The sequence below is a fragment of the Panthera onca genome, chromosome B1 (genome assembly GCF_046562875.1).
Source record: "Panthera onca isolate mPanOnc1 chromosome B1, mPanOnc1 haplotype 2, whole genome shotgun sequence".
Taxonomy (NCBI): Eukaryota; Metazoa; Chordata; class Mammalia; order Carnivora; family Felidae; genus Panthera; species Panthera onca.
The window spans coordinates 142,487,652-142,500,543 of record NC_138342.1 but is presented as its reverse complement, the minus strand read 5'-3'; the positions used below and the strand labels follow the sequence as shown (position 1 = coordinate 142,500,543).

Below are 12,892 nucleotides of genomic sequence, written 5' to 3'. Positions count from 1 at the left end.
CATGTATAGTTGGAAGCCAGAATAGAATAGAATATGGACAGTGGAAGGGAGGAAACATGTAAGTAGATAATGGCTGAAAAGTTGCAAAATAAATGAAATTTTGGAATTTGCAGATTTAGGATGCATAATGAGTCTCTAGCAATATAAATAAAAGAAATCTACACTTAGATATGTTTTGGAAAAATTGCAGAACAGCAGAACACTCAAATCAAAGAGAAGCTCTTAAAGCATCAAGAGAATAAAGACCTATTGCCTAATAAAGACTGAAAGTTAAACGGCAGAATTCTCAACAATAGGTGCTAAACGAATCAAATCTTTTCTACCCTGAAAAATTATTTTTCAAAACTAGAAGTGAAATAGAGTCTTTTTTAAATAAACAAAAACAGAGTATTTACAGCTTTTTTTTTTTTTTTTTTTTTTTTTTTACTGTAGGAACTCCTAAAAGATATATTTCAGCAAACAGCAAACTATTACAGAGGGACATTCTGAGATACAAGAAAAACATAATGATAAAATGGCAGACATATCTTAACCTAAACAATAGCGTCTGCATAAAGTAATAAAAATAGTGTCCGATTTTTGCGGTTTTATTTAAATGGACAACTCTAAAATAGTAGACAAAAATAGAATGTCAGAGGGGTGGGTAATCAGTGTTATTGTGTTCTTACTGCTTGATAAAATTCAAACAGGAGTTTAGATACCTTTGGACATTGTAAGTTAAATATGAGTGGCAAAAATTTCTATAACAACCACTAGAAAAAGTAATATATAAATGCTAACATCAAAGAGGAAGAAATGAAATAAGAACTCAATCAATTAGGGGTGCCTGGATGGTTCAGTCAGTTAAGCATCCAGCTTCAGCTCAGGTCATGATCTCGCAGTTTGTGGGTTTGAGCCCCATATGGGGCTCTGTGCTGATCCAGCTCAGAGCTTGGAGTGTACTTCAGATTCTCTCTCTCTCTCTCTCTCTCTGTCCCTCCCCCGATCACGCTCTCTCTCTCTTCCTCTCTCTTTCTCTCAAATATAAACATTAAAACATTTTTTTAAAAAAGAACTCAATCCGGGCGCCTGGGTGGCTCAGTCGGTTGAGCGTCCGACTTCAGCTCAGGTCACGATCTTGCGGTCCGTGAGTTCGAGCCCCGCGTCAGGCTCTGCGCTGATGGCCCAGAGCCTGGAGCCTGCTTCTGATTCTGTGTCTCCCTCTCTCTCTCTGCCCCTCCCCCGTTCATGCTCTGTCTCTCTCTGTCTCAAAAATAAATAAATGTTAAAAAAAAAAATTAAAAAAAAAAAGAACTCAATCAATTAATTAAGAAAGGAAAAAAAGAGCATAAAAAAGTGTGAAACTAAAAAAATATATGGGTAGTAGGAATATGTGAAAAATATATCAATAATAGTAAATCAGTAAAGTCTTCAATTAAAAGACAGACTATTTTATTGGATTTTGAGATATAGCTCTATGTTATTTACCTGTAATATTAGAACATGGGAAGTCCAAAGTAAAAGGATGCAATTAGCTTTTGCCTTCTATCTACCTCACTATCAATATGTATTTAAAACTTAAAGATTTTTTTAAATTTTTTTTAACGTTTATTTATTTTTGAGACAGAGAGAGACAGAGTATGAACGGGGGAGGGTCAGAGAGAGGGAGACACAGAATCTGAAACAGGCTCCAGGCTCTGAGCTGTCAGCACAAAGCCCGACGCGAGGCTCGAACTCGCCGACTGCGAGATCATGACCTGAGCCGATGTCGGCCGCTAAACCGACTGAGCCACCCAGGCGCCCCTAAAACTTAAAAATTTAAAACAAACATGGAGTGTTTTACATTTTCTAAGGATCGGGAATTCAGAAATGGCTGAACTGCATAATTCTGACTCAGGGTGTCCCAAGAAATTGTAGTCAAGATGTAAGCTAGGCCTACAGTTATCTCAAGGACTGTTTGGGGTTGAAGGACCTCTTAGAGGCCTAGTACCCTCAACACATGGCACTTGGCTTCCCTCAGAGTAGGTGACCCAAAAAACTATGGTGTCTTTTGTAAGTTGGGCCTGAAACTATACACTGCCATTTATGCAATATCTTAATGATTATGTAGGTCAAACCTATTCACTGTGGGAGGGGACTATGCAAGAAAGTGATTACCAGAAGTTGAAGACCATTGGGGGTCATCTTGAAGACAGGCTACAATAAAAATACACCAAAATAATAATGTCAAAAGAAAGATGGGGTAGCTAGGTTTGTATTAGATGAAATTAACTTTAAAATCAAACCATTGTTAAAGGTTAAAAAAGATTATTAGATAATGATAAAATTTTAATTTATCAAGAAGATCTAACAAATCTAAACTCAGATCCCTGTGGAGGGGAAAATTGTCTTAAAATATAGAAAGTAAGAGTATATTGAGCAAAAGGGAAGAATTGTCAAATCTACCATCAGGGGGAGAAATTTCAACACATTTCACTCAATTATTGACAATTGAAATAGTCAAAAATTAGTAAAGACAGAGAAGATCTGCACGGTAGGATTAACAAGTTTGATTTCAACACATAATAATTAGAGAATATTCATTATGTAATGTGTGTATAAAGCACTTATAAGAATTAATTATACATTAGGCCCAAATCTGGTCTAAAGTAATTTAAAAATCCATGTTATAAGAGCATGTTCTCTGGACACTGCAATTCAGATATGATTACAAAAAACAACATAACAATATTTGGAATCTAAAAACACATTTCTTTTTTTTTAATATAATTTATTGTCAAATTGGCTAACATACAGTGTATACAATGTGCTCTTCGTTTTGGGGGTATATTTCCATGATTCATTGCTTACATACAACACCCAGTGCTCGTCCCAGCAAGTACCCTCCAATGATTTATGGGTTAAAAAGACACATCTTAGTGGGAACTTCAAGGTACTTAGAAATCAACAATTATACAACTACTACATATCAAGCCCTGTGAATTGCTGTGAAAGCAGTACTTTGAAGTACAGATGTTTATAGCTGCAAATTTTATATTCAAAGGAAAATGAAAATTAATGAGATAATCATCCAGTGTATGAAAACAGAAGAAGAGAGGCCCCTGGGTAGCTCAGCTGGTTAAGTGTCTGACTTTGGCTCAGGTCATGATCTCACAGTTCATGAGTTTAAGCCCCACATGGAGCTCTCTGCTGTCAGCTCAGAGCCTGCTTTAGATCCTCTGTCTCCCTCTCTCTCTCTCTGCCCCTCCCTGACTTGTGCTTTCACACCATGGTTTGTGAGTTTGAGCTCCTCATTGGGCTCTGGGCTGACATCTTGGAACCTGAAGCCTACTTTGGATTCTGTGTCTCCTCCTCTCTGCCCTTCTCCCATTTGTACTCTCTTTCTATCTCTCAAAAATAAACAAACATTAAAAAAGGAAAGAAAGAAAACAGAAGAAGAACAGAATGTAGAAGTTAGGAGATAGTTTTTTAAATGTAAGAAGTAAGTGACCTAAGAGGATCAACTAAACCAAAAGAAAATCTTTAGAGGGATTGTTCAAGAAAAAGGAAAGAAAACACAACCAACTGGCCCATCATAGGAATTAAAAAGATAACAAAACTATAGTTATAGCAGAGATTAAAAGAGAGTAAGAAAATACCAGGAAAACCTTTAAACTTTTTTTAATGTTTATTTATTTTGGAGAGAGAGACATAGTGCTAGTGGGGGAGAGACGGAGAGAAAGGGAGACACAGAATGTGAAACAGGCTCCAGGCTCTGAGCTGTCAACACAGAGCCTGACGTGGGACTCTGACTCACTGACCGCAAGATCATGACCTGAGCCAAAGTAGGACAGTTAACCAACTGAGCCACCCAGGCGCCCCAAGAAAACCTTTAAATTGTAGAAAATATACTAAAATGAACAAATTCTGAGACAAGTAGTACTTATAAAACTGATTTGAAAAAGAATACTTTAAATATATGTTAATAATTGAATCAGTAGCTAGAATGTGCATAAAATAAACACTAGGCCCAAATAGTTTTACAGCCAAATTAGACAAAACTTTTAAAGTGCCAATTGTTTGATCATATATGCAATATTCATATTATATTATATACATACATTTTTAAAGATAGTTGACGAGACAGAAATTCTCCCCAACCCTTCCTTTGACATTACATTAACCTTGACACCAAAATCAGACTAGAACTATATGAGAAAGGAAAATTATAGACTTGTTTCAATCATGAATAAAAATGTAATAGGCCCAAAATGAATACAGCAGTGGATAAAAAACATAATTCACAGATGACCAAGTTGTATTTATCTTAGGAATCCAAAATAGTTTAGCATTCAAAGATCTATAAATATTAGTTATCACATTCAAGATCAACTATATAGAGAACAAAAATTTGTTAAAACGCAGCATTGCAAATGATAAAAAATTTTAGCAAACTAGAAATAAATGGGAATTTCTTCAGTCTTAGAAAGGCCACAGAAAGGCTAAAAGAAACACCATGACTAATGATTAAACATTAGGAAAATTCCTTTTATAATCATGAACAAGTTAAGGACACACGATCTTACTGCACTATTCAACATGGTACTGGAGATCTTAGCCAACATAGTAATACAAGAAGAAGAAATAAATGTTATACAAACTGAAAAGAAACAAACTTGTCATTATTCTCAAATGATACAATTGTTTGTAAACAAAACAAAACAAAAGAACACCTCCCCACAAATTTACAGATTATTAGTAACACAAATTTAGCAAGCTGGCTAGTGTTATGACCAATTGAGCTGGCCATTGTATTTCTGTATGTCAGCACCAAATGCTAAGAAAATCCAATTTTAAGACTATTGCCATTTACTATAGGAAGAAAAGAAATTGTATACCTAAGAATAATTCTAACAAAAGTTGTGAAATATTTTATTCAGAGAATTGTAAAACTTTTTTGAAAGGTATAAAAGTCAGTGTAACTTCCCCTTCCTCATGTTTGCTGCAGCATTCTTTACAATAGCCAAGATATGGAAGCATCTTGTGTCCATCAACGGATGAATGCATAAAGAAAGATGGGGCATATATATACAATGGAGTATTAGTCAGCTATGAAAAGGTTGAGTTCTTGCCATTTGCACCAACATGGATGGGCCGAGAGGGTGTTATGCTAAGTGAAATATATCAGACAAATGCAGGATCATTTCACTTATATGTGGAATCTAAAAAACAAACTAATGAGCAAATAAACAGAAGCAGACACAGACCTATAAATACAGAAAACAAACTGATTGTTGCCAGAGGGGAGGGGCAAGATGAGTGAAGAAAAGTGGGAGATACAGGCTTCCAGTTAGGCAATGAATAGGTCACAGGGATGAAAAATACAGCACAGGGAATACAGTCAATGGTATTTGGTTGGATGGTAACAGATGGCAGCTATACTTGTGGTGGGCACAACATAATGCATAGACTTGCCACATCATTATGTGGTACTCTTAAAACCAATGTAGCATTGTGTGTCAACTATACTTCAATTAAAAATAATAGCCCTAGGGGCACCTGGGTGGCTCAGTCGGTTAAGCATCTGACTCTTTATTTGGGCTCAGGTCATGATCTCATGGTTGGTGAGATTGGGCCCCATTTTGGATTCTGTGCTGACAGCCCGGAGCCTGCTTGGGATTCTCTCTTCCTCTCTCTCTCCCCCCTCCCCTCTCGCATGTGTGCACTCTCTCCCTCTCTCTCAAAATAAATAAATCAACTTTTAAAAGATAAAAAAAAATAATAATAATAGACCTAAACAAACGAGGATAAACAGCACTTGTTGCTAAGGGGACTCAATATCACAAAGTTTTAATTGTCATTCAAATGTATCTACAGATTTTATGTAATTCTCATCAAAATCCCTTAGAGTTTTGGGTAGAGTTTGACAGGATGACTTTAAAATTAATGCATAAGAGCAAACAGCCAAGAAAACAGACATTCCTGTAACAGAAAACTGAAGTAGGGGAACCTGCCTCATACTTACTCAGATTTACTCATAAACTGTACTAATTTGGAAAGTGTGGTGTGGCATGGTAATAGATCAATTGACCAGTGAAACAGCAGATAACCCAGAATCAAACCCTTGCTTATTTGGACACTTACTGTATGAAACAGGAAGTGTGTTTAATAACTGTGGAAAGGAAAGATATTCAATAAATAGTGCTAGGACAGTTGGGTATCCATGTGGAAAAAATGAAATTGGATCCCACTCTCACAATACATATGAAAATAATTATCAGATAGATTAAGGATTTAGCTGTGAAAGACAAACTTAAAACTTTTAGGGCAAAAAACAGGAAAATACTGTCATGGGAAAGTCCAATCTTCTCAGAGCAGTGAAGGATTTCTGAAAGAGGTCAGAAAAAGCACTACTATAAAATTAAAGACTGGTAAGTTACACTACATTAAAAATTAAGAATTTGTATTCATCACGAAAGACCATAAAGTGAAAAAAACAAGCCACACTCTAACCAATAAATAGTTAGTATGCATAATATATAAGGAAGTCCTACAAATCAATAAAAGACAGAGTATATGATAGAAAAAAAATTGGAAGAAAATATTGACATGCATTTCTCAGAAGAGAAAATAAGAATAGTAAATAGATACATGAAAAAAGTATCCAACCTCATAAATGATCAGGGAAATGCAAATTAAGAACATCATGAGATTCTATTTTATTCTCCTAAATTGGGAAAAAGAACTTTGATAATAGCAAGTATTTGGTGAGGATGTATAAGCAAAAGATTTAGAAAAAAAAATAATCAACATTTCTTAGTAAAATTGAAGACATTTATACGCTACAATTCAGCAGTGCTTCTAGATAATTACTTTAGAGAAAGACTTATTCATGTGCACTGGAAGTAAAAGAATGCTCATAGTATCAGTTTACAATATCAAAAAGCTGGGAGATGCCAAATGTTCATCAGCAAGTAAATAATGGTTTATGCTTACAACCAAACACTGTAAATCAGTTATATACAACAAAGATTACTCTTAAAGATATAATGTTGGGTAAAAAAGCGAACCTCAGAAAATCGTGTGATATTTTGAAAGAGATGAAGAATAAACAAGATGATGTTTAGGACTGTATACATATGCAATAAGACTAAAAAAGGTGGGGGAGATGACAAACAGAAAATTCAAAATAGTGGCTATGCCTAGAGGGTGAGGCAGGACATGGGGTAGGAAAAGAGCTCATGGTCATTCATTTTATTAGTATGCTTTATAAATTAAATCGATGTCACATGCATTCTTTGGAATAACAAATACTGCATGGAAAAGAAAAAAGAAAAATTAAAATACAACAGTGTTAAGAGCTGCTTAAATGGAGGTGCCTGGGTGGCTCAGTCAGTTAAGAGTCCAACTCTTGATTTTGGCTCAGGTCATGATCTCACAGTTCGTGGGTTCGAGCCCTGCACTGTCAGCGTAGAGCCTGCTTGGGATGTTCTCTCTTCCTCTCTCTCTACCTCTCTCCCTGCTTGTGCTCTCCTTCTCTCAAAACTAAATAAACAACATTAAAAAAAGAGCTACTTAAAAAGATCAAAAAGCAGAATTTAAAATGGAGAGAATAAAACTGGTCTGAGTCTTTGTTTCTCTTCTTTGTGTTTTCATGAGAATTTTTGTGGAATGACAAGGGAAACAAATCAGATGTCAATATCCATATTATAATCTAGATTCGTAAATATCAATTATCTTAATATTAACTTGCATGTATAGTGGACTTATTATTCATACTTAACATTTTTTGTATTTTTAACATGTATATGAAGTAGAAGTCTTTTTTAATTTTTATGAAAAAAATGCAAATGAACACGAGTATCTACAAATTAAAAAAATTAACAAACGTGCACACAGATACAGACAAATTAATTATATATATATATAATATTCTAGGAAACTTACCTCTTAAAATAAGATGATATAAGAAGTATATATTTTAAAGGTAATTTTAGTTTTCATCTGGAAAATTTGAAGAATTGAAATCTAAAGCCTTGGGTCATTTAACCTAATAGGTGATTCTGTAGCTGTAGCTATTGAATCCATAAATCTTAGTAATGACTTTCACAGTGTTTAGGAACACTTGCCATGTGACAACTTTTCTTCAGAAATTTGGTTGGGTTTCTAGAATCTGGTAGTTGACTCATCCTGTGTGTAAATGGATGTACACCAACAAATCCCTTTCTCATTCTTGCATGTTTTAGAACTTACCCCTCCTTTTTATCTACAAAACCACCCACTGAAGAGCTTGAGGCATAAATGTGGGTAATTTGCAGGGTTTTTTTTTTCTTTTTTTTTCTTTTTTTTACCGTTGGGGAATAGAGAGAATATGTGTTATCTGATCCTCATACATTGGTGCCTGTTGTGAACAATATTTGTTTGTTTGTTTTTACAACATCTATTCAACATTGCCACCAGCCCAGTACTTCCTAAAGGATCTGTTCATAGGGCTTGACTGAAGCAGGTGGCTGTCACAAGACACTTTAAAGTAGTGCCCCAATAAATATCATCATTAGCAACCATTTCTCCTGGACTCAAGGATATTCTGTTTATAAAATCTTGTGATGAAATATGTTACTGCAAATAATACCATTTAAGTTACCAGCCACACACCTCTTCCAGGCTATTTAATAACCAGCTCAGAGTGAGGTCCTTTGGCTCATGAGAGGCCTTGGGGGCTGGGGCCAAACAGATGGGATAGACAGAGGGATGGGACCAAGGTCAAGTTTTATCTATGTGATAATTGTGAGAGTTCTTAAAGTTATTCCAAGACAAAGTATTAATCTCCTCTTGTTATTACCTGGAAACAAAAAAGAGTATATACAGAAACTATCTCAGGAAATCAGATTTGCAGATTAAAACAAAAAGTAGAAAGTTTCTAAAAGAAAAATATTCCAAGCATTTCACAGGACAGTCTTGGGAATCTCGGGATAGAACTGGAATCAGAAATTTTCATAATTTCTCCCTTCAGTCAATTTGTTCTAATTGCTTCTAAACACAAGGCGAAAAATCCTGTACTCCTTTATCTGATGGCCTACTTCAAAGAAAGACAATAAAAACTTTTAAAGGGCATGCTAATTTAAAATGTTATCTTTCTGGTAATGGAAAATAAATATGATGATAAGAGATCTAAGTTTTGAGCTCAAAGGCTAAAGAGATTTTTCCCAGTTTTATTGAGAAGTAATTAACATACATCACTGTATTAGTTCAAGGTGCATAGCATGATGGTTTGATTTATATATATTGTGAAGTGAGTACCACATAAGTTCAGTTAACATCCATCATCTCATATAGATACAATAAAAAGAAAATAAAATAATTTCTCCTGGTGATGAGAGCTCTTAGGATCTGTTCTCTTAACAACTTCACTATATATCATGCAGCAATGCTAGCTGTAGTCATCATGTTAGATGTTACATCCTAAGGGCATTAAAAATATATATTTATTATTTTCATTTGCATTTTTAAAATGGATGCCCAAATGTATTCCTAACTATTTGACATGATCGTGGTTAGACTGCTTTTTCAACTTCATATTTATCTCTAGGTAAGTCAAATTGTAATTTGAAATGCCCATTTGGCTGCTTTAAAAAAAAAATTCTAACTATAGTTTCAATTTGGTGGGGAGGAGAGCTAAAAACAAAAACTAATAAATATATCCTAAGGCGTGTCTGTATATTTTGTTTTGATTTTAATGAGGCGATCATGAATCAGAATGCTGGGAACTTGCTGTAACAAACCAAGGTTAAGAAGATTCTGAGTAGTCAAATCAACCTTATGACATAGGAAATTAGGATTTCCCAGCATGAGGTCTTAAAATAGAGAGCATGAACATGAATCAGAGGCGAAATGGATGTATTCTGAAAAATAGCAGCTCCTCTTAAGGAGAAAAAGAAAATGTGTTAGTAAGAGAAAATGCCAGGCCATCCGTTCATTCATTCATTCACTCATTTAACAAATACTGCTGTCCACATGCCATGTGCCAAGCAGGATATAGAAAAATAATTCCTAATCTAGGGTGTGTGAAGAGGATGAAGGGAATTGTGTTGAAATAGGAGAACTAACAAATTGTGGGTGAAACCCGCGAGCCTTGTGTATGAATCTAGGTTCTCGTGGAGTCATGAGCTGTAACTGGCCTTGCAAAAAATGTTACAGACAAGAGGTTTTGTGCTTGTTTTTTTTCTTTTTTGTCCTCTGAGTTTAAAGTGTAAAATAATCAAAACCATATGCTGTGAATTTCACAAAGGATAATATTACTTGATGAGAAAATATAAGCTGGTCCTGCTAACCAAAACAAAGTGAGGTGCTCGGCCCGAGTCCATTCTCTGATGGGGAAATTGGGAGGTGGGAATAGGGGTAGAGGCTGGTGGCATATATCCTGGTTCAGAAGATCTAAAAGCACAACTAGATCCCATTGAGAGTTCTCTGAATCTGCCCTTATTTTTCACCATTGGCCAATAGAGTAGAGAAAACCAGCTGTAAAAAGATGGTCTTCCTGTGACAGCAGTCTGTATCAGCCAAGAGCAGGAAGTTTTTCCACTCTACCCTTCTTGCCCTTCATGGCAATCTCAGTCTCAGCTGACAATCCAATTCATGATATATATAAAAAATTCATTTATTTGTCCATTAAACAAATATTGATGGAGCACTTTATATGTCAGGAACTGTGGGTAACATTAGGGATACGATGGTGAAGAAAACGGTACCAGCTCTGCCCTCGTGGACATTATAGCCCGGTGTGGAATATCATTTGTCAAATATTTGTTTCATTCTTTTAGGTTTCTTGTAATTTGGAGGCTATAAAAGAAGCATGACATCTCTGTCTTCTAGGAGTTCACGGTTTGCAGACGCATAGACACCACGTTTAAAAATATAAGTCAGCACATAATTAACAGCAAAACTGAATATGACCAAGGGCTTGACTGTACAATTATATAACAATTGATACTTCCTCGGTGACAGCTACTGCTTCTCAGCATGACATTCAGAGCACCAACCAGGTAGTGTCTTTTGTCAGACAGGTGGTGCCTTCCTCTGCCATCTGTCCCTGGAGTGCATGTAACAGAGAGGCAGAGACCCTGGAACTTGTGAAAGAAGAAAGCAAGAAAGAAAGCAAGAAGGAAAGAAAGCAAGAAAGCAAGCAAGCAAGAAAGCAAGAAAGCAAGAAAGCAAGAAAGAAAGAAAGAAAGAAAGAAAGAAAGAAAGAAAGAAAGAAAGGATTATACTAGTGTGGATAATTGCAAGAGAATCACAATTTTTCATTTAGAAGCCAAAAGTGATTCAGCTGGTATTCAATCAATGAGAAAAACTAAGTGACCGGCTTAGTTAAAAATATCAACCAACCGTAAATCAGCAAACAAACAAAAATACAAAATAATAATAGCAAACAACAATTTGAAAACAACCATACAACCGATATATTTTCTCCCTCTCTCTCACTCTTGCTCGGAAGCTTAGTGAAACTAAAACAAAAGGTAGGGCATCTTTTCTTCAGGCCTCCATTTACTGTCACTTACTATCTTTTCTCTTCTTCTTACAGTACACTGTGTCCTTGAGTCAGACCTGCCCAGAGAACCCTGCCCAGGCCCTCTTGCCAGAGAAGAGTCCTTCCTCTGTCAGAATTATGTTAATCTACTGTGTGGGAATCCAGCCCTGCTTGTAACTCTTGCCAGTTACATTGGAGCTGTTGATTAAGAACATTCTTCGCCACGTGACTACATAAAACAGTTGGACCATTTTACCCCTCGGTTCAAGTGATTTTTTTTTTTCACATTATACAACTATCAGTTTATTTTATTGTTCATGAAGATAGCTCTCTCCTCACAGAGCAGGAAATGTGCTCTGAAGCTGACAGGGAAGGAACTCGCTTTAATAGTAGCAATGACAACAACACAATAACAAGTCTTTTCAAAAATAAGCAGTTAACCACGTCCTCTTCCATCCCATTTCCCCCCACCTACACGTGGCTTCCATCTCCTTCTGTCATTCCAATAAAAGCAGGTTGTACACTGCTCATTACTGAGAGCCCAGAATCCTAATCCTTCACACCTTGGTCATTAGCCAGTCTAATAATAACGTGAGAAATCCAAAGGGCGAGGATGACTGTCACACTTTCAAGCAGCTGTGCTAACTGTCCGCAGTCACCAGGCACAGTTACAGTCTTCTTAATTTGATATTTAGATTTGGGGTTTTGTTTATTATCTTTTATAGATTGATAAGCTCATTTTCCCCCAACATGGTCAAAATAATGACTCAACTATACTTCCGAAGATGACAAAATAAGGAAACAACCCATAATGAAATTTATTCTAAAGGAACGCAATTGGTGAACACAAATTTTGTAGATAGATATTTAAAATATATTACATGTTAGTTCTAATTAATACACTGCGAGCTTTTTAAAAAATTAGTTATTTTCCATGAGCCAATCATTATACACTCTTCGTCGTGTTTTCTTAAGTCCCAGTATCACAAGGGTCATAGTCAGATTTGAGTTGCTCCTATTCTGTGCAGTCTCAAAGACTATGCTGGACAGAGCTTGAGAATTCTTGAATGAAGCAAAATATGAACAATGAGAAATTATTTCATTTTGCAGTGAGTGACTCTTTGGACAACACTATATATTGTTTAAAATATATCTTGCTGATTTTTAACATGAAACAAATCACAGAAAAATCTAATGCTGGGGTTTTTTTAAAGAAAAAAATAATATTTTGAAACAAAACAAAATAAAAACTGCTTTATCTTTCAAAGCCAGAAGTGTAGAGGTAGTGGCATAGTGGCTGACCCCAGTTTTTAGTATATTCTCCGTTCTAAGGACATTGACAGGAAATGGTCAGCCTGGAGATACAATGAAAGGAAACTCAGCAGTGAAGGTTTCACTGATAACATG

General features: G+C 35.7%; 1 long non-coding RNA gene across 3 annotated transcripts in view; it reads left to right on the top strand.

The window, feature by feature from the left end:
* The window catches only part of LOC132691944 (uncharacterized), a 29,971-nt gene extending 17,971 nt beyond the window's left edge, over positions 1-12,000 (top strand). Inside the window, exons 3-4 of one of the 3 annotated variants that reach the window (XR_009616099.2) lie at positions 10,779-11,000; positions 11,540-12,000. This is a non-coding gene — a long non-coding RNA (uncharacterized LOC132691944). Of the gene's footprint in view, positions 1-10,778 lie in introns of all 3 variants that reach the window. The other 2 variants (XR_009616097.3, XR_009616098.2) reach the window with 2 other exon arrangements.
* Positions 12,001-12,892: the final 892 nt, after the last annotated feature.